Source organism: Cervus elaphus, chromosome 9 (genome assembly GCF_910594005.1).
Source record: "Cervus elaphus chromosome 9, mCerEla1.1, whole genome shotgun sequence".
Taxonomy (NCBI): domain Eukaryota; kingdom Metazoa; phylum Chordata; class Mammalia; order Artiodactyla; family Cervidae; genus Cervus; species Cervus elaphus.
The window spans coordinates 50,705,940-50,729,712 of NC_057823.1; the positions used below are offsets into that span (position 1 = coordinate 50,705,940).

The following is a 23,773-nucleotide window of genomic DNA, read 5'->3' on the forward strand; positions in this document are numbered from 1 at the left end:
TGCATTAACAAAATAATGAAGAATAATCTCAAGATTCTAAAAGATTATTTAATATTCTCTTTGAATGAAGTCTAACTGTAAAAGTATAGTTGTAAAAATACATCATTAATGTTCATGTGCAATTTGTATGTCTTAGGTCGCTCAGTTGTGCCCGACTCTTTGCTACCCCATGGGCTGTAGCCCACCAGGCTTCTCTGTCCATGGGAATTCTCCAGGCAAGAATACTGGAGTAGGTTGCCATGCCCTCCTCCAGGGAATCTTCCCAACCCAGGGATCGAACCCAGGTCTCCCACACTGAAGGCGGATTCTTTACTGATTGAGCCACCAGGGAAGTCCATGTGCAATTTGGAAGATCGTATTTCTCAACAGGCATTTTACAAGAGTAGAAAGCAAAAGTGACTAATAGACACACAAAATATACACAACCTCATTCCAGATTAAAGAAATGCAGGTTTACAAAACGATAAGATGTCAAATTCTAAGGATTGTAAGGAATGATTCTCAAATAACTACTGAGAATGTATCATTTTAGAAAAGGGGAATTTGGCCTTAACTATTAAACTTCAAAATGCATATTTTCCCCCTGTAATTCCACTGCTATAGATAAACTTACAAAAGCATTCAAAGGTGTATTTATAAAGATGCTCACCTAACTGTTGTTTTTAACAATACAAATATTCTTCAACAGGGAAATGATTATATTAACTATTATAAACCATATGAAAATTCTATGTAGGAATTCAGAAGAATGAATTAGACTTTTGTGTGCTATTATCAAATGATGACCCAGATATATTAAATGGAAAGGCAAAGTGTAGAATACTATAAATAGTATGATTGCATTTATGAAAAAATAAAATGAACTGTATGAATGTATAATTACATATATAAGGGCTCCCCGGTGGCTCAGACGGTAAAGAATCCACCTGCAATGCAGGAGACCTGGGTTTGATCCCTGGACTGGGAAGCCCCTGGAGGAGGGCATGACAACCCACTCCAGTGTTCTTGCCTGGAGAATCCCCAAGGACAGAGGAGTCTATCAGGCTACAGTCCATGGGGTTGCAAAGAGTCAGACATGATTAAGCACAGCACAGCACATAAAGGATATTAAAAACTGTTAAAAATAGAAGTTAGAGACTAGAAGGGGTCAGCTTTTTTTAATTTTTATTTTTTATTGAAATATATGTGATTTACAATATTTCAGGTGTACAGAAAAATGATTCAGCTTTTTTTTCAGATTCTTTTCCACTGTAGGTCAGTATAAGATATTGAATATAGTTCCCTATGCTATACATAGGTCCTTGTTGTTTATTTATTTTATGTATAATAGTATATATCTATTAATCACAAATTCCAAATTTATCCCTCCCCCCACTTTCCCCTTTGGCAACCATAAGTTTGTTTTCCATGTCTGTGAGTCTATTTCTCTTTTATAAACAAGTTCATTTGGATTACTATTTTAGATTTCACATATAAATGATATCACATGATATTTGTCCTTCTGGCTTACTTCACTTAGTATGATAATCTGTAGATCTATTCATGTTGCTGCACATGGCATTATCTTGATCTTTAATGACTGAGTAATAGTCAGTTATATTTATACACACCACATCTTTTTCCATTCCTCTGTTGACACTTTGGTTGCTTCCATGTCTTGGCTGTTGCAAGCAGAGATGCAATGAACATTGGAGTGTATATACCTTCCTAATTAGAGTTTCCATCTTTTCTGGATATATGCCCAAGCGTGGGATTACTGGATCACATGGCAGTTCTACTTCTGTATTTTCTGAGGAACCTCCATACTGTTTTCTACAGTGGATGCACCAACCAACATTCCCACCAGGAGTGCAGGAGCATTCGCTCTTCTCCACACCCTTTCCAACATTGATTTGTAGACTTTTTGATGATGGCCTTTCTGATTGGAGTGAGATGATACCTCATTGTGGTTTTGATTTGCAGTTCTCTAATAATTAGCAATGTTGAACATCTTTTCATGTGCCTTTTGGCCGTCTGTATATCTTCTTTGGAGAAATGTCTATCTGGATCTTCTGCTCATTTTTTAATTGAGCTGTTTGGTTTTTTATATTGAGTTGCACGAGCTGTTTGTATATTTTGGAAATTAATCCGTTGTTAGTTGCATTATTTGCAAATATGCTGTCTCATTCTCTAGGTTGTCTTTTTATACTGTTATGGTTTCCTTTGCTGTGCTGAAGCTTGTAAGTTCAATTAAGTCCCATTTGGTTATTTTTGGTTTTGTTTCCATTACTCTAGGAGATGTATCCAAAAAAAATATATCGCTGTGATTTATGTCAAAGAATGTCCTGTCCGAGTTTTTCTCTAGAAGTTTTACAGTATCCAGTCTTACATTTAGGTCTTTTACCCATTTTGAGTTTATTTTTGTATATGGTGTTAGTTGTTGTTGCTATTCTGTCATATCCAACTCTTTGCAACTCCATGGACTACAGCACAACAGGCTTCCCTGTCCTTCTCCATCTCCAGGAGTTTGCTCAAACTCATGTCCACTGAGTCAGTGATGCCGTCCAACCATCTCATCCTCTGTAGTCCCCTTCTCTTCCTACCTTCAATCTTTCCCAGCATCAGGTTTTTTTTCACTGAATCAACACTTTTCATCAGGTGGCCAAAGTACTGGAGCTTCAGCTTCAGCGTTAGTCCTTCCAATGAATATTCAGAACTGATTTCCTTAAGGACTGGCTGGCTTGATCTCCTTGCAGTCTATGGGAGTCTCAAGAGTCTTCTCAAACACCACAGTTCAAAAGCATCAATTCTTCAGCGCTCAGCTTTCTTAATGGTCCAACTCTCACATCCATACATGACTACTGGAAAAACCATAGCTTTGACTAGATGGACCTTTGTTGATAAAGTAATGGCTTTGCTTTTTAATATACTGTCTAGGTTGGTCATAACTTTTCTTCCAAGGAGTAAGCATCTTTTAACGTCATGGCTGCAGTCACCACCTGCAGTGATTTTGGAGCCCAAAAATATAGTCTGTCACTGTTTCCATTGTTTCCCCATCTCCTCTGCCATGAAATGATAGGACTGGATGTAATTTTCACAATATTGATTCTTCTTACCCAGGAACATGGAATCTCTCTCCATCTCTTTATGTCACCTTTGATTTCTTTCATTAGTGTCTTATAATTTTCTGTGTACAGTTCTTTTGTCTCCTTAGTTAAGTTTATTCCTAGATATTTAATTCTTTTTGTTGCAATGGTGAAAGGGATTGATTCCTTAATTTCTCTTTCTGATTTTTCATTGTTGGTATATAGAAATGCAAGTGATTTCTGTGTATTGATTTTGTATCCTGCAACTTTGCTAAATTCACTGATTAGCTCTAGTAATTTTCTGATACTATCTTTAGGATTTTCTGTGTACAGTATGTCATCTGCAAACAGAGAGCTTTACTTCTTCTTTTCCAATTTGGATTCCTTTTCTTTCTTTTTCTTCTCTAATTTGCTGTAGCTAGGACTTCCAGAACTATGTTGAATAACAGTGGTAAAAGTGGACACCCTTGTGTTGTTCCTGATCTTAGGGGGAATGCTTTCAGTTTTTCACCATTGAGAATAATGTTTGCTGTAGGCTTATCACATATGGCCTTTACTATGTTGAGGTAGGTTCCTTCTATGACCATTTTTTTAAGAGTTTTAATCATAAATGGGTGCTGAATTTTGTCAAAGGCTTTTTCTGCATCTATTGAGATTATCAAATGGTTTTTATCTTTCAATTTGTTAATATAGTGTATCACATTGATTGATTTGCATATATTGAAGAAACCTTTCATCCCCGGAATAAACCCAACTTGATCATGGTGTATGAGCTTTTTGATGTGTTGCTGAATTCTGTTTGCTAAAATTTTGTTGAGGATTTTTGCATCTATGTTCATCAGTGATATTGGCCTGTAGTTTTCGTGTGTGTGTGTTGTCTTTGTCTGGTTTTGGTATCAGGGTGATGAAACCACCTTTTCTTCACTATATATTCTTGCCTCCTTTGCCACAGATTTATTGACCAAAAGTGCATGGGTCTTTTTCCATCCTGCTCCATTGATCTGTATGTCTGCTTTTGTGCCAGTACCATACTGTTTTAATTATTGTAGTTTCAAGCACCAGTTCTTTGGTGCTCAGCCTTCTTTATGGTCTAACTCTTATATCCTGTACATGACTACTGGAAAAACCATAGGGTACCTGATTCCTCCAGCTCCATTCTTTCTCAAGATTGTTTCAGCTATCAAGGGTCTTTTGTGTTTTCATACAAATTTAAAAAATTTTTGTTCCAGTTCTGTGAAAAACACCATTGGTAATTTGATAGGGATTGTGCTGAATCTGTGGACTGCCATGGGTAGAATGGTCATTTTAACAGTACTGATTCTTCCAATCGAAGAACACAGTATATCTTTCCATCTGTTTGTGTGGTCTTCACTTTCTTTCATCAGCATCTTATAGTTTTCAGAGTACAGGTCTTTTGCCTCCTTAGGTAGGTTTAGTCCTAGATATTTTATCCTTTTTGATTCAATGGTAAATGGGATTGTTTCCTTAATTTATCTTTCTGCTATTTTGTTGTTAGAGTACAGAGATGCAACAGATTTCTGTATATTAATTCTGTATTCAGCAACTTTACCAAATTAATTGATGATAGTTTGTTTTCTGGTGGTGCTTTAGGATTTTCTATGTATAGTATCATGTCATCTGCGAAGAGTGACAGTTTTACTTCTTCCTTTCCAATCTGGATTCCTTTTATTTCCTTTTCTTCCCTGATTGCTGTGGCTAAGACTTCCAAAACTATGTTGAATAGAAGTGTCAAGAGTGGGCATTCTTCTCTTGTTCCTGATCTTAGAGGGAATCCTTTCAGCTTTTCATCACTGAGTATGATGTTAGCTGTGAGATTATCATAGATGGGTTTTATTATGTTGAGTCAGGTATCTTCTATGCCCACTATCTGGAGTTTTTTTTTTTAATCATAAATGAATACTGAATTTTATCCAAAGCTTTTTCTTAATCTACTGAGATGATCACATGGTCTTTATTCTTCAGTTTGTTAATGTGGTATATCACATTGATTAATTTCTGTATACTGAAAATCCCTCACATCCCTGGGATAAATCCCACTTGATCATAGTATATAATCCTTTTACTGTATTGTTGGAATTGGTTTGCCAGTATTTTGTTGAGGATTTTTGGCATCTATGTTCATCAGTGATACTGGTCTATAATTTTCTTTTTCGTGACAGCTTTGTCTGGTTTTGGTATCAGAGTGACAGTGGCCTCATAGAATGAGTTTGAAAGTGTTCCTTCCTCTGAAACTTTTTGGAATATTTTCAGAAGGATAGGTATTAACTCTTGTCTAAATGTTTGTTAGAATTCACCTGTGAGACCATCTGGCCTGGACTTCTATTTGCTGTGAGGTTTTAAGTTACTGGTTCAACTTCAGTACTGGTGATTGGTCTGTTCATATTTTCTATTTCTTTCTGATTCAATCTTGGGAGCCTAAAACTTTCTAAGAATTTGTCCATTTCTTCTAGGATGTCCATTTTATTGGGATACAGTTGATCACAGAAGTCATTTATGATTCTTTATATTTCTGTGGTGACAGTTATAACTTTTCCTTTTTCATTTCTGCTTTTATTGATTTGGCTTCTCTCCTTTTATTTCATAAGAAGTCTCATTAAGGTTTATCAATTTTGTTTATTTTTTCAAAGAATCAGCTTTCAGTTTCATTGATCTTTTATATTGTTTTTTCAATCTCTATTTCATTTATTTCTGCTCTTATCTTTTTGAGTTCTTTCCTTCTAATAACTTTGGGTTTTGTTTGTTCTTCTTCCTCTAGTAGGTTTAAGAAGGGAAGGATCAACTTTTATTTTTCATTTTATACCTTCTGTACTCTGAATTTTTAGAGTTTTTGCCCTAAGCATCTACTACTTTTATCATGTTAAAATTTTTGGCACTCACAGGTTTGTTTCAATTCTCTGAAAGATTCAGTTGCATAGAACATCACAAGTTCCTAAAAATACTTTATGAATCAAAAGAATTAAGTTATACTCAGGGTAGTTTTGGAAAACTCAGCAGTGGCCACAGGACTGGAAAAGGTCAGTTTTCATTCCAATCCCAAAGAAAGGCAATGCCAAAGAATGCTCAAACTACCGCATAATTGCACTCATCTCACACGCTAGTAAAGTAATGCTCAAAATTCTCCAAGCCAGGCTTCAGCAATACGTGAACCATGAACTTCCAGATGTCCAAGCTGGTTTTAGAAAAGGCAGACGAGACAGAGATCAAATTGCCAACATCCGCTGGATCATCGAAACAGCAAGAGAGTTTCAGAAAAACGTCTATTTCTGCTTTATTGACTACACCAAAGCCTTTGACTGTGTGGATCACAATAAATTGTGGAAAATTCTGAAGGAGATGGGAATACCAGACAACCTGACCTGCCTCTTGAGAAATCTGTATGCAGGTCAGGAAGCAACAGTTAGAACTGGACATGGACCAACAGACTGGTTCCAAATAGGAAAAGGAGTACGTCAAGGCTGTATATTGTCACCCTGCTTATTTAACTATATGCAGAGTACATCATGAGAAACGCTGGGCTGGAAGAAGCACAAGCTGGAATCAAGATTGCTGGAAGAAATATCAATAACCTCAGATATGCAGATGACACCACTCTTAGGGCAGAAAGTGAAAAAGAACTAAAGAGCCTCTTGATGAAAGTGAAAGAGGAGAGTGAAAAAGTTGGCTTAAAGCTCAACATTCAGAAAACTAAGATCATGGCATCTGATCCTATCACTTCATGGCAAATAGATGGGGAAACAGTGGCTGACTTTATTTTGGGGGGCTCCAAAATCACTGCAGATGGTGATTGCAGCCATCAAAGTAAAAGACGCTTACTCCTTGGAAGGAAAGTTATAACCAACTTAGACAGCATATTAAAAAGCAGAGACATTACTTTGTCAACAAAGGTCCATCTAGTCAAGGCTATGGTTTTCCAGTAGTCATGTATGGATGTGAGAGTTGGACTATAAAGAAAGCTGAGTGCCAAAGAATTGATGCCTTTGAACTGTGGTGTTGGAGAAGACTCTTGAGATTCCCTTGGACTGCAAGGAGATCCAACCAGTCCATCCTAAAGAAGATCAGTCCTGGGTGTTCATTGGAAGGACTGATGTTGAAGCTGAAACTCCAATACTTTGGCCACCTGATACAAAGAGCTGACTCATTGAAAAGACCCTGATGCTGGGAAAGATTGAGGGCAGGAGGAAAAGGGGGCGACAGAGGATGAGATGGTTGGATGGCATCACCGACTCAATGGACATGGGTTTGGGTAGACTCCAGCAGTTGGTGATGGATAGGGAGGCCTGGTGTGCAGTTCATGGGGTCACAAAGAGTCGGACATGACTGAGCGACTGAACTGAACTGAACTGAACAGGGTAGTTTTAGCACCTGGGCTCCCAGGTAGCTCAGTGGTAAAGAATCCCCCTGCCAATGCAGATGCATGTTGTATCCCTGGGTCAGGAAGATCCCCTGGAGAAGGAAATGGCAATCCACTCCAGGATTCTTGCCTGAGAAATCCCATAGACAGAGGAGCCTGGTGGATACAGTCCATGAGTCACAAAGAGTTGGACATGACTTAGAGACTAAAACAACAACACATTTTAGTGTATCCTACTTCTCTGAAAATTGGTTATTCCTATAGCTTGGTAGAATTGTCCAGAATTTCATTCATTTTTCTAGAACAGATAACAAGGAGGGAATTGTGTTCATATAGCCCTCATATTTTGAAAATGGATTTGACCCTCCAGATTATATTTATGCCTTGTTGTCATTTCAATGATTAGGAAAGATTTAGTATCATACAATCTAATTTCAGGAGAATATTAAGTATAACAATACTTTGAGCACATTAAATCACCAAAGGCATTCATAAAGGGACCTATGATCTCAGGTTCAAGAATCCAATGAGGTAACACTGAGTAAATGGCAGGAAATCATGTTCTGATGGGGGAGAGCACTCTGTAGATTATAAAATGTAATAGAAATTTAGACAGTAGAATGTCTATTTTGTTGGGTCTGCTGTCTAACCTGATTTCACCAAGCCTTAGGCTGGACATAGGATAATTACTCAAAGTTTACTGCAGAGAAAATCCTACCACAGATGTAGGCTGATGTAGTGATTTTAATTTCCTTTTGGAAGACCCTATAGGACGGATTCTCCATAATATTTCTTTTCAGTATGTGTGTGTGTGTGTGTGTGTGTGTGTGTGTGTGTGGTTTTTCAACAGACATCAGGTGCATAACACATAATAACTCATATTTTGAAACTATGAATTAACATACATGGTACTCTTCTACTTTATCTTATTTATTGGTTCATTTGCTTAATGTTATAAACCCTTTACTCAACCCAAGAACTGGAACAAAACCAATAACTTACAATATCTATGTGCTCCTCCCCTTTCTCTTCCCCTCACTGTTCCTCAATTGTTACCACTATCATATTTTTGTGTGTATTACATCTTTACTTTTAAAACAGTCTTATCAAGGTATATTACTGTACCTTAAATTAAAATAGGAAAATTAAGCAGAATAAATTCATTCATCCACTAATAGTACAATGAATTTGATGAAGGGCAGGACTCTGCATTAGACATTATGAGAGATATACAAACACCTGAGACAGCAAAGCACTGTACCTGGCACTCAATATATTTTTCACTGAATTGGATCAAGCAAAAAATTTACCAAGTACATATAATATGGCTGCATTCTTAAATAAAGAAAGGATTGGCAGGGATCTATTGGAATTTGGACAAAGAGATCTATGATCCAAACAACTTCCCAGGGCCAGTTTTAAGCAAGTAGCTTCCTTTTTGCCAATCTCCTCCATTTTCCTTCGTGCAATCTTCTTCATCTAGCATTAAAGAGCCAGGAGTTGAGTCTCTGCTACTTGATACCCAATCAGAAACTTTTACCCCATCTGTTCTATACATGATGACAGATAAATCTCCCTTAAGTCCTATCAGGTCACTCTATACCCAGTACAGACCTACAGTGATTCCTTAGCTCATTATATGATCTAAAACCTTACCCTGACATTCAAGGCTCTGAGGGATTTGATACTAACCAATCCTTCCAACTTTCTGTCTCCTGTCAAAATGACTTACTTATATTTCTTATGAATGCCTCACAATTTAACCAATGTTAAGACGCTTTGCCGTGCTATTTGTCGAAATGTGGTCTATGGATCAACAGAATCAGTTTTATCTGGAAGCTTGTGAGAAAAGCACCATTTCAGGTCCCCACCCAAACCTACTCAATTTGAATCTGCATTTTAGCAAGATTTTCAAGTGATACATATACACATTAAACTTTGAGAACCACTGTGAAATTATAAAGTGCTTTTCTCTGGTGCTTAAGGAACTGTTATCATCAATTATTTCCCTACAGAACATGTATGCACCTAGAAAGCAAAGGGTTATCCAAATTATGTTATCCAATTATGCTGTCCAGCCCTCAGAAACAAAGGACTACACAGGATTGACTATTTTGGTCTCAGTTCTGCAGCTAAAAAGGTAACTAGAATCATCTTCCTTACTCTATTGTCTGACAAACCAGACCCAACATAAACAACACACCCACACAAACACACAAGAACATACACACATAGGGTCTTCTGTCAATAGGATTTTTAGCAGGAGAGGAAACTGCAAAACAAAGGGATGTTAGGGACTTCCCTGGTGGTTCAGTGGCTCCCAGTGTGGGGGGCCTGGGTTTGTTCCCTGGTCAGGGAACTAGATCCCACATTCCACAACTATACTGGAGCAGCCAAATAAATAAAATTTTTTTAAAAAAAGAAAGAAAGGTATGTTAAAGCCTGACATAAATATCAAAATTGCTTTGAGATCAATTAGATAGTCACTGTAAGTCCCCTTTAAAGTAAAACTGAGAGGCTAGATTTACTTGATGTACTCCCAGGTCATGGTCAATAGTCTATGATTCCAGGGGACAACACTTCTGCAGTCCCCGAGGTCACTGCAGGGACCAAGGACAGCCCTGAGATTAAGTCTGAAGCTGCAAAGCCTGACTTCCTCTCTTGGTCCTCTCTAAACCCCAGCTTCTTTATAACCTCCTCGAAAAGCTTCTGCTCTACATGTGTGTCTACTATCTTGACACTTTCATCTCTGACATTTCTAACTGCCCTTGCCTCCATAAGCCTGTCACTGTCAACACTTCTTTCTCCTACTCTCTACTCAGCTTCTTGGTCTCTCACAGGGTTCAACATTGCCAAGGTGACAACAAGCTAATTAAACTGTGCTACAATAAGAAAGTTAGGGAAGAAGTATGTCCTGATTAACCTATGCTAATCACCTTTGCCCCTTCCCCTTGTGCATTCTTTGGTAACTTTGTTTTTATTTTTTACTGAAGCATAATTGAATCACAATATTGTGTTAATTACTGTTGTACAGCAAAGTGACTCAAATATACACATATATATATACACACACACACACATTCTTTTTCATATTCTTTCCATTATGGTTGATTACCAGACACTGAATATAGTTTTCCGTGCTATACAATAGGATCTTGTTGTTAATCCATTCTGTATATACCAGTTTGCATCAGCGAATCCCAAACTCCAAGCCCAACCTTCTCTCACTCCTCTCCCCTTCGGCAACCACCAGTCTATTCTCTATGTCCCTGATTCTGTTTCTGTTTCGTAGATAGTTTCATTTGTGTCATATTTTAAATTCCACACATAAGTGATATCATATGGTATTTCTCTTTCTTACTTCACTAAGAATAATAATCTCTAGTTGCATTGATGTTGCTGCAAATGGCACTATCTTGTTCTTTTAATGGCTCAGTAGTATATCACTGTATATATGTACAACATCTTTTTTTACTTCAAAAGATTTCATATTAATTGCACAACATCTTCTTTATTCATGCATCTGTCAATGAAAATTTATAATAGGTTGTTTTCATGTCTTGGCTATTGTGAAAAATCCTGCTATGAACATGGGATGCAAACTGTCTTTTTAGATTAGAGTTTTGTCTAGATATATGCACAGGAGTGAGACTCATATGGTAATTCTATTTTTAGTTTTCTGAGGAGCCTCCATACTGTTTTCCACAGTGGCTGCATCAACTTACATTCCCATCAACAGTGTAGGAGGATTCCCTTTTGTCCACACCCACATTTAATGATGGCCATTCTCATCAGCATGAGGTGGGACCTCAGTGTAGTTTTAATTTGCATTTCTCTAATAATTAGCAATGTTCAGCATCTTTTCATGTTCCTATTGGCCACCTACATTTCTTCTTTGGAGAAATGTCTCTTTAGTGCTTCCGCCCAATTTTTGATTGGGTTGTTTTTTTGTTGCTGAGTTGTATCTGTTTGTATATTTTGGAAATTAAGCCTTTTCGGTTGCACTGTTTGCAAACATTTTTGATAACTTTCTTGAGAGAACTGACCTGGGGTATCATTATACCATATTCTGGGGCAGGGGCTGGACCTAGTGAGAATTTGTCCTTTGGGTCTCAATATTTTTATTCATTGAACACACTTTCAGCTCTGCCTCTCCCAAGCTCTCTGATATGGGTCTTTGGAGTTTTGACCCAAAGCTATTTCATATCTCCCAAAAGAAATCAGTACAGTTACCACACAACTCTCTCACACTTTGGAATCAGCTTTTTATACACCACCCAGTTTGATTAATCTCAATACCACATCTAATTTCTTATATATCTAAGCATACATATATATATATCTTATATATCTAAGATTTCTTATATATCTTGTTTATTCTAATAAACAAGAGCACTGTCAGTTAAGTTTCTGACCCAGTGTCCTGTATATGAGAAGATTATTAAATGGACATCTCTGTTCATATGCTTATTAGGTCCCTCCTAAACCCAAAGCTATATAGATACAGTAAGCAAGACAGTGGGGGTATTAGGAGAGAGACAGAAACACAAAAGAGAAAATCATGAAATAGATTCAAAGAAGTAAAACAAACCTGAATTTTGACAAAGGCTAGGCTTTTCATTGGAACCTAGGTCCCCTTTCCTCCTATTGCTCAAGAAGTACACAGGTCAAGAAAGTATATTTCATACAGTAGAGGTTAAAAGCTCACTGCTCTAGAAAAGGACCGTGTTGATTTTATTCCTGACTTTACTGTTTATCAGCTATGTGGGTTTGGGCAATGTGTATAACCTCTTTAAGCTTTTTCCTAATATATAAAATGGAATAATATGTCTACATCTTGGGATTTTTGTAGGAGTGAATGAAATAATGTATATAATGTGATTAGTACAGTGCTAGTGACCAATCTCATTTTAAGTTGTTAAAATCAAGCTCAGAGAGGACTACTGTACATGATCTGGTTTGGTCGTTTTTGTTGGTTTTTTTTTTTTTCCCCTCTCTAATTTGCAAAGCCTGCTTAATGCTACAGATTCTCCTCTCTAGGACTCTTTTAGTTTTAGTTACACATAGCTCTAGCACATGCCGCTGTCCATGTGGTGGGTAACCTGACTCCCAGCTGAGGACAGTATGTGGTCTTAACTGTCCTTGTGCACACAACATTCCTTTTGGCAATAACTCTGCATGTGTGTGATGAGGGCAAACAGAAATGGAAGAGCCTTTTTTAAAAACTGAGCATGATCTTATAACATAAAAACTTATGTACTTAAGCCAGTGGTATCAAAAAGGACAAACATCCTCTTTCTATTTTAGGCTAAATATCAAAGGAAATAAAAATTTTAGGATTAAATATCAGTCTCTTATGAATTTAGCAGGATGTGAAAGACATTAGAAGGAATCTAATCTCCCCCACCTCTAAGATGACTCGACAACTGGCCTGTCTGCCTCAGAGTGTCACCACTGGAGAGGGTGTCATTTGTGTTAAAGTAATGACTCTTCCTGTTTAAAGACAAATGGAGGACTGGAATGTCTTCACAGAGAAATTTGTGTCTTTGTCTGAACCAGTCTATCAAAGGATTGGTATAAAACAAGTCAGTGTTGATGTGCCCTGATGGTGTGATAACTTTGGAAGTCTAAAGGAAGAAAACATTACAAAGTGTGTACAAGAAAGGGTTCTACTCTCTGACATAAATCACAGCAAGATACTCTATGACCCACCTCCCAGAGTAATGGAAATAAAAGCAAAAATAAACAAATGGGACCCAATTAAACTTAAAAGCTGTTGCACAATGAAGGAAACTACAAGCAAGGTGGAACAAGGCAGCCTTCAGAATGGGAGAAAATAATAGCAAACACAGCAACTGACAAAGAATTAATCTACAATATATACAAGCAGCTCATATAGCTCAATTCCAGAAAAATAAACGAGCCAATCAAAAAGTGGGCCAAAGAACTAAACAGACAGGTCTCCAAAGAAGACATACAGATGGCTAAAAAACACATGAAAAGATGCTCAACATCATACATTATCAGAGAAATGCAAATCAAAACCACAATGAGGTACCATCTCACGCCGGTCAGAATGACTGCCATCAAAAAGTCTACAAACAATAAATGTTGGATAGGGTGTGGAGAAAAGGGAACCCCCTTATACTGTTGGTGGGAATGCAAACTAGTACAGCCACTATGGAGAACAGTGTGGAGATTGCTTAAAAAACTGGAAATAGAACTGTCATACGACCCAGCAATCCCACTGATGGGCATACACACCGAGGAAACCAGAATTGAAAGAGACACATGTACCCCAATGTTCATCACAGCCCTGTTTACAATAGCTAGGACATGGAAGCAACCTAGATATCCATCAGCAGATGAATGGATAAGGAAGTTGTGGCACATATACACAATGGACTATTACTCAGCTATAAAAAAAAATAACGCATTTGAGTCAGTTTTAATGAAGTGGATGGAAGTGTACCCTGTTATTCAGAGTGAAGTCAGAAAGAGATACACCAATACAGTATATTAACGCAAATATATGGTATTTAGAAAGACAGTAACGACAACCCTATATTCAAGACACAGATGTAAAGAACATTAGATTTAAAGAGACACGGATGTAAAGAATAGACTTTTGGACTATGTGGGAGAAGGTTAAGGGTGGGATGATTTGAGAGAATAGCATTGAAACAAGTATATTACCATATGTAAAATAGATGACCAGTGCAAATTCGATGCATGAGGCAGGGCACTCAAAGCCAGTGCTCTGGGACCACTCCAACCAGAGGTATGGAGTGGGGAGGGAGGTGGGAGCAGGGTTCAAGATGGGAAGACACATGTACACCTGTGGCTGATTCATGTTGATGTATGGCAAAAACCACCGCAATATTGTAAAGCAATTAGCCTCCAATTAAAATAAATAATTTTTTTAAAAAAAAGAAAGGGTTCTGGGGGTGAGGAGAGTTTGCAAAATACCAATTTTGTCAATTTGCCAAAGCTGGATTGAAAGTTGCTGTTTACAACACAGTAAGACTCTTAACTCTCAGCAACAATCTCTGACCAGCCGTCACTGCAGGTGCTGGAGAATGAGACAAGAAGTGTTGCAAATTATTCTCCTGGAGTCTAGGTTTCTGTCACCACTGAAAACTTCAGTTTCAGTATTTTATCCTCAAATAAGAGAAAAAAATGTGAAGTCCAATCTTTAGCTAAATTTGAAAATTATCCAACAAAGTAAAAAGTGGTTTGCCATATAATTCAAACCAAATATCTGTTTATCTTAGTATTTGAGCCCTAAGGTCTGAATTTTTTGTATAGAAGAGCTCTATAAACTGGGTCTTTTAAAACTGGTTCCTATACCACCATAAATAAGGGTCCAAGAAATAAAAACAAAACCAATTTTTTCTTTAAAAGAGAGATATTCTTGGAATACTTGCCCTTAGAGCCCTAAGCCTCCATGTGAGAAATCCAACTACCCTGAGGTCACTATGCTATGAAAAGCCCAAGTCGTACAGAAAGGCCCAGCCCAACAGGAAAAGACATCACTTGAAAGAGAGAGAGAGGACAACTATCACCAAGATGCCAGACTTGTGAGTGAAGGAACCATCTTGGATAAATGTACTCTCAAGGCCCAACTGCCCGAGTTGAAAACACATGGATCAGAGATGAACTGCCCAGTTGATGCTTCTTAAATTCCTGAACTAAAACATCAAGTCACAGTAGAGAGATCATATGCCCTAAAAGAGCATCTCAGTGAGCAAGAGTTTCAAGATAAGTCACAGTTGTTTCCAAGCCCATTTAGGTTCTCAGCATCAAGGGGAGGAAGTAGTAGCATTCCTAACACATGATCAGGCATCCTATTCTTTGATGGAGAAGCAGTCTGAGAAAGGTCATGAACAACGTGGACCTTGGCAATAGGAAAACAAATATGGTGCAGATATTCAAATAGAAATCTGTATGCTAGTTATGTATGCTAGTTGGGATCTTCCCAACCTAGAAATCAAATCCACGTCTCTTACATCTCCTGCACTGGAAAGTAGACTCTTTACCACTGTGCCACCTGGTAAGTATAGCTAGCGTGTAACAGTTGTCCTTTAAAACAGCTTTATACCAAATACCATTTAGCTACTGGAGAAACCATAAGAACCAGGACAGTGAGTATTTTACTTTAACATGAAAAAAACGTAATTGGTCATCTCTTTGGCACTGCATAAAATAGAGAAATTTGACAAAACATTAGGAAGAGGTAAAACACTGAATGTGATTAAGTAAAATTTCCAGTCATCTAGAAAATAACAACCCACCCTTAACATTAGTGTGTTGAAAATAAAAAGAAGAGATTTACTTTTCTGCAAAGCAAGAAAGGGATAATTTCCTAGTGATCTAGTGGTTAGGACTCAATACTGTCACTGCCATGACGCTGTTGCCCTGGTTGGGGAACTAAGCTCCTGCAAACCATGTGGTGCAGCCAAAATAAACAAGTAAACAAATACATAAAAATAAATACAAAGGACTCTTCCCCGGTGGCACAGTGGAAAAGAATCCGCCCTCCAGTGCAAGGGACATGGATTTGATCCCTAGTCTGGGAAGATCCCACATGCTGAGGAGCAACTAAACCTGTGTACCACAACTACTGAACCAGTGCTGTAGAGCCCGCGAGCTGCAACCACTGAAGCCCAAGCACCTAGAGACCGCTCTGCAACAAGAGAAGCCACCGCAATGAGAAGCCTGCTCACCACAACCAAGAGCAGCGCCCACCTGCAACTAGAGAAAGCCCACACTCAGCAATGAAGACCCAGCACAGCCAAAATTAATAAATACAATTTAAAAATACATACATACATACATACAAACAAAGCAAGAAAGAGAGAACAAAAGACAAAGAAAAAGCCAAACGCAAAGACAGTATGATAAATGATCAAGAGATCTGGAAAAATAAAAACCCACTGTTACTGAGGAATGGTCTAGATCAACTGGGGAAGAAATGATAAGGTGCATTGTTAGAATTTCCTATGTACCTCCTCAGAGCAGCCAGAATAGCCATCATCAAAAAATCCACAAACAATAAACGCTGGAGAGGATGTGGAGAAAAGAGAATGGCCCTACACTGTTGATGAGAATGTAAATTGGTACAGCCACTATGGAGAACAGTATGGAGGCTCCTTAAAAAACTAAAAATAGAGCTACCATATGACCCTGCAATCCCAATCCTGGGTATATATCCAGAGGAAAACATGATCCAAAAAGAAATATGCAACCCAGTGTTCATTGTAGCACTGTTTACAATAGCTAAGACATGGAAGCAACCTAAATGTCCATCAACAGAGGAATAAAAAAGATGTGGTACATATATACAATGGAATATTACTCAGCCATAAAAAAGAATGAAATAATGTCATTTGCAGCAACATGGATGGACCAAGACAGTGTCACATTGAGTGAAGTGAGTCAGACAGAGAAGGAGAAATATCATTACTAATATGACATCCCTTATATGTGGAATCTAAAAAGAAAAAATACAAATGAACTTGCTTATAAAAGATAAACAGACTCACAAACCTCAAGAACAAGCTTATGGTTGCCAGGGGAAGGGTGGGGAGAACTGATAGTCAGGGAGTTTGGGATAGTCATGTACACACTAATGTGTGTACTAATGGATAACTAACAAGTACCTACTGTATAGCACAAAGAACTCTGCTCAATGTTATGTGGGAGCCTGGATGGGAGCAGGATTTAGGGGAGATTGGATACATGTATTTATATGGCTGAGTCTCTTCACTGTTCACCTGAAACTCTCATAGCATTGTTTGTTAATCATCTATACACCCATATAAAATAAAAAGTTTTTAAAAAAGAATTTCCTGTGTACCAAAATATCCTCAGGAACTTTTCAAAACCATCACCAAAATATTCAGTTTATGTCAAATACTATCCTCTCTTCAAACAGCTTAAATATGTTCATATGTCAAATTCATTTTTACAGTGGGCCACAGAGTATAAGATGCTCTAGACTTGTTCAGAAATGACAGAAATCATTAAACACACACAATTCACAACACCTTAACTCATGTATCTCCTTCCTCAACTATTTTGCCTCCCTCATCATGAATGAAAAATACATGTCTTCCACAATAGCTGTTCCTTTGTGGACAATTCATATTAATTATCATTCTGTAAATAAAGGTAACTTATTATTTAAAATACATACTAAATCATAAAATAGTCAAACAAAAAAAACTGGAAATTCAAACTCATCCATCAAATAACTTAAATAACACTTAAAAAGAATGTACCAAATTTAGCTTATTGTGTGAATTTTCACTAAGTATTCCCACTAAGGTGACACTTTGAAATATTTGAAACATTTTATGTTGCTAACCTGCCTGACCTCCCTTCTCTTTCCCCAATTTTTGCCTAATTGTAGCTACTATCAGATTCTTTCACTGTGTACTTTTAAACAAACCTGATGTTCTACTCCTCAGACCACTGAACTTACATTACATCCATGAAGCTAGTCTAACTCTGCAGACATCCTATTCAGGCAGTGTTATGAGAGCCTCATCATTGTTCCTGATCTCTGTGTATCTTGTCATCTTTCCAGGGTGACTGCCAAGGTCTTGGACTCTTCATTTGGTGGAGTCTAATTCTGTTCTCTTTACAAAGAGCTAGGGTTACACTCAGCAAAGGTTACCATTTACGTGAGACGTGAAGCCTGCTAGAATAACTCATCACCAAAGTGAAATCCCTGGCTATTTTTTCTCTCAAGGACATCCTCAGTGCTACCTAAAATCAAGAAGGAACACTTCAGGACAGGTCACACATAGGGCCCACACATATTCTGAATCTACCATATCATTTTGATAACTCTAGCGTATGGTATTATTTCACAGCAATTGAGCAAACTCTAGCGTATGGTATTATTTCACAGCAATTGAGCAAAAGGGTTTCTCTTCCTGAAAACCTCCTTTTCTATCTCCTAGAGGAAAATATATGAGTATCAAATGTAATGACTACAGTGGCTTTAGCAAGAGAAGAGTGAGTTTTCTTTTAGAAATATTCCTTTTCTGGAAGGAAGAGGGGTGGTTCTCATGCTTGGTTTGGTTTTATAACTTACCCAAATGAGTTCTGAAAGGTTTATTTGCATAAATAAATCACATTTTAAGCTGTTACCTAAAGCACAGCTCATCTTTCAAACTTCTGCATTCTGGAATGGCAGTGTAAGCCCCAGTCCTAAGTGCTAACTGCTTTTGCCTTTAGTGCCAATATTCATTTTTCTTTCCCTCATCCTCTGATGGAATTTCGTCTATTCCAATAAATATGAAAATCAGAGATTTTAAAAGATAAAAATTTTTTAATAAATGATTTTAATTGGTGGCTAATTACTTTACAATATTGTAGTGGGTTTTGCCATACATTGACATGAATCAGCCCTGGGTGTACATGTGTTCCCCATCCTGAACCTCCCTCCCACCTCCCTCCCCATCCCATCCCTCAGGATCGTCCCAGTGCACCAGCCCTGAGCACCCTGTCTCATGCATCGAACCTGGACTGGCGATCTATTTCGCACATGGTAATATACATGTTTCAATGCTATTCTCTCAAATCATCCCACCCTCGCCTTCTCCCACACAGTCCAAAAGTCTGTTCTTTACCTCTGTGTCTCTCATTGTTATCATCTAAATTCCATATATATGCGTTAATATACTGTATTGGTGTTTTTCTTTCTGACTTACTTCACTCTGTATAATAGGCTCCAGTTTCATCCACCTCTTTAGAACTGATTCAAATGCATTCTTTTTAACGGCTGAGTAATATTCCATTGTGTATATGTACCACAACTTCTTTATCTATTCATCTGCTGATGGGCATCTAGGTTGCTTCCATGTCCTAGCTATTGTAAACAATGCTCCGATAAACATTGGGGTACATGTGTCTCTTCCAGTTCTGGCTTCCTTGGTGTGTATGCCCAGCAGTGGGATTGCTGGGTCATATGACAGTTCTATTTCCAGTTTTTTAAGCAATCTTCACAGTGTTCTCCATAATGGCTATACTAGTTTGCATTCCCCCCAACAGTATAAGAGGGTTCCCTTTTCTCCACACCCTCTCCAGCATTTATTGTTTGTAGACTTTTTGACAGCAGCCATTCTGACTGGCATGAGATGGTACCTCATTGTGGTTTTAATTTGCATTTCTCTGATAATGAGTGACGTTGAGCATCTTTTCATGTGTTTGTTAGCCATCTGTATGTCTTCTTTGGAGAAATGTCTGTTCTTTGGCCCATTTTTTGATTGGGTCATTTGTTTTTCTGGAATTGAGCTGCATGACCTGCTTATATATACTGGAGATTAATTCTTTGTCAGTTGCTGTGTTTGCTATTATTTTCTCCCATTCTGAAGGCTGCCTTGTTTCACCTTGCTTATAGTTTCCTTTGTTGTGAAACAGCTTTTAAGTTTAATTAGGTCCCATTTATTTATTTTTGCTTTTTTTCCATTACCCTGGGAGGTGGGTCATAGAGGATCCTGCTGTGATCTAATTTCTAAAATATTTTTAAAATGCAAACAGACCTAGAAGAAACCTTCTCACTTCTTATTAGATATGCAATAACCAAGACTCCAAAGGGTCTTGGCTTAGGAAATGGCAACCCACTCCAGTATCCTTGCCTGGAAAACTTCATGGATAGAGGAGCCTGGTGGGCTACAATCCATGGGATCACAAAGAGGTGGACACAACTGAGTGCACGTGCACATGCGTACACGAGAGTCTTGTCCAAGGCACATAACTAGTTAATGACAGATCTAGAACCACAATCCAGATTTCCTCAATCCTGAATTAGTGCTCTCTTTCCCACACTATCTGGTGTCTCTATAACTTTATCCATTTCAGTATCGTCTTCAGACAAAGATGGTTTAATTCACGCTAACCGGTAGCATATCCCAATGTAAGATTCAGGACATCTCATGGCTCTATTAGTTATCACTGTCTCCTTTTATTAGCTGGAAGATCACGGACAGAAGATGGGAAATCCTACCTGGCCTCTTCATGCCACTGATGAAATGACAGCACAGGCTGTCTAGTGCCTTGTGCATCAAGTTTCATTGTTCATGCTTAGAACAAGAAGCATCTGAGATGTTGAGGAGGCCTTCCCTTTATAAGAATTGGATTTCCTCTTTTTTCCTCATTAGCCAGGGAGCATAGGACAATTTGAAGGTGGGCAAAAACTTGAATTTCATTCACCACCAAAACTATTTTGCTGATGTTTTCTAGCTTCTCCTTCAAAATATACCAAGAGGCTTAAACGAAATTCTAGCCTCTTGAACCAAATGACCTTTTATTTATAAGGTACGTTTCTTCCAAGAAGTTCCAAATGTTTCTTACACTTTCTCTTAATTCTTCTCTTCCCATGAGGGGAAGCATTTCATTTTTATCTTCCTGCCACAGCCAGAGTTTCTCTACTATTTCTAGGGTTTCTTTCCAGGGTCTGATACTTCAAGGTTAGAATCTCCAGAAGTCACAAACATTCTCAACTGACATCTCAGCCAAGATTGCTAACAAATGTATTCATTCAACAAATATTTATCGAGTATCTCCTATGTGCCCAGCACTATTGTAGGCACTAGGGATACAAGAGTAAACAAAACAGACCCTCAAGAAGCTGACACACAAATTAAAAAGATGGTTTCCATTACCCAGTGAATTCCAAACCACAAAAATGCTCTATTCTGATTTAAAAAAAAAAATTACTACCATCTCAACTACTCAGACTAATAACCGCAGTTTTACATTTATCCAGTAATAGAGAGTTCATTTGCTATAGGCCTATATGGATTGCATTAGAAAACATGAAATTTGGAGTCTAATCCTGACTCTTCCACCAACAGATTGCATGACCTTCAGCAAATACATAACCTCTATGACCTTTAGAGTTTTGTTCTCTGAAGATGTTAGACAACATTTCCCATGTCTTAGTCTGCAATTCTGTGATTGGTTAACTTCACCTAAGATGGCTATATTCCATTTTTTTAATCGGAATCTAGTTGATTTACAATGTTGTACTAGTTTCTGCTGTACATCAAAGTGAGTCAGTTATACACAAACACATATCCACTCTTTTTAGATTCTATTTCCATATAGGTCATTGCAGAGTATTTAATAAAATTCCATGTGCTACACAATAAGTTCTTATTAGTTAACTATTTTATATATGATAGTATGTATATGTCAATCCCAGCCTCAAAATGTATATTCCTTCCTTCCCCTTTCCCCTTGGTAACCGTAAGGTTTATCAAAATCTGTGACTTAATTCTGTTATGTAAATAGGTTCATTTGTACCACTTTTTTAGATTCTACATATAAGTGATATTATATGATATTTATCTTTCTCTGACTTATTTCATTCAATATGAAAATCTCTAGGGCCCATCTATGTCTCACGGTCCCATCTATGTCTCACAAATGGCATTAGTTCATTCTATTTTGTGACTGAGTAATATTCTATTGTGTACATGTACCACATATTCTTTATCTATTCCTTCATCAATGGACATTTAGGTTGCTTCCATGTCCTAGCTGTTGTGAATGGTGCTGCTATGAACACAGGGGTGCATGTATCCTCTCAAATTATGGTTTTTTCCGGATATATGCCCAGGAGTGGGATTGTTGGATATGGTAGCTCTATTTTTAGTTTTCTAAGGAATCTTCATACTGCTCTCCATAGTGGCTATACCAATTTATATTCCCACCAACAGTACAGAGGTTTTCCTTTTCTGGAAGAGGAGGAATCTTTCTATATCAACTGCTTTTATTTGTGGAGTGGCATTGAGGGAAATAACACAAACTAACACACATCTCCTAGGACAACTGTTAACAGCATCTGCTCATGCAATAATCTATAAAATCAATCAGCGCCAGGCCTATTATGTGTTCAACACTGGACTAGATACTTTGGGGATGGGAGACACACAGAAAGATGCCTGATCTTAAGGAACCTGATGTAAGATGAAAGTACACAACAGTAAAGAATTGGAAACAAAAGTGTATTATAGGAGTTCCCTTGTGGCCTACTGGCTAGGATTCTAGGTTTTCACTGCTGTTGCCCCAGTTTAATCCCTTGTTGGGAACTGAGATCCTGCAAGTCACATGGCATGGCCAAAAAAAACCAGAGGTGCAATATAAGGATTGTAAGTTCACAAGAGAAGAAAAATCAAAGACAACTAGATTCAAACCTTCTGTGGAAAGGTGGAACTCTCCCTAGATCTACATATAGCAATCACCATCACAATAAAAATAGCATCTAACATTTATTGAGTTATTGAAATGTGGCACAAATATGAGTTAAGTGCTTTTGTAGGCTATCTCATTTTTCCTCAAAACAACCCTAGAAATAAACACTATTATTGTGCTTGTTTTACAGATTGGGAAATTGAGGCTTATATAGGTAATAGAGGTAAACCTAATATACCAAATAAATGGTAAATTCAGGCAATCTGATCCTAGAGCATTCTATATCACTGAATGGTTATTTCCTCACACAAGAGATAAAGAGAAAAGGACAGTATTGGCACAACAGTTCAGTTCAGTCACTTATTCATGTCTGACTCTTTGCGACCCCATGGACTGCAGCACACCAGGTCTCCCTGTCCATCAACAACTCCCAGAGTTTACTCAAACTCATGTCCATTGAGTCAGTGATGCCATCCAACCATCTCATTCTCTGTCGTCCCCTTCTCCTCCCGCCTTCAAACTTTCCCAGCATCAGAGTCTTTTCAAATGAGTCAGTTTTTCACATCAAGTGGCCAAAATATTGGAGTTTCAGCTTCAACATCAGTCCTTCCAATGAATGTTCAGGACTGTTTTCCTTTAGGACAGACTGGTTGGATCTCCGTGCTGTCCAAGGGGCTCTCAAGAGTCTTCTCCAGCATCATAGTTCAAAAGCATCAATTCTTCGGCACTCAGCTTTCTTTAAAGTCCAACTCACATCCATACATGACTACTGGAAAAACCATAGCTTTGACTAGATGGACCTTAGTTGGCAAAGTAATGTCTCTGCTTTTTAATATGCTGTCTAGGTTGGTCATAACTTTTCTTCCAAGGACAAAGCATTTTTAAATTTCATGGCTGCAGTTGCCATCTTCAGTGATTTTGGAGTGCAAACAAATAGTCTTTCACTGTTTCCACTGTTTCCCCATCTATTTCCCATGAAGTGATCAGACCAGATGCCATGATCTTTGTTTTCTGAATGTTGAGCTTTAAGCCAACTTTTTCAATCTCCTCTTTCACTTTCCTCAAGAGGCTCTTCAGTTCCTCTTCACTTTCTGCCATAAGGGTGGTGTCACCTGCATATCTGAGG

At 37.9% G+C, this 23,773-nt stretch overlaps 1 protein-coding gene across 3 annotated transcripts in view; it reads left to right on the forward strand.

The window, feature by feature from the left end:
• LOC122700172 (palladin-like) overlaps positions 1-23,773 on the forward strand; it is a 41,364-nt gene that overhangs the window by 3,198 nt on the left and 14,393 nt on the right. The gene's annotated exons all lie outside the window — the stretch shown is intronic.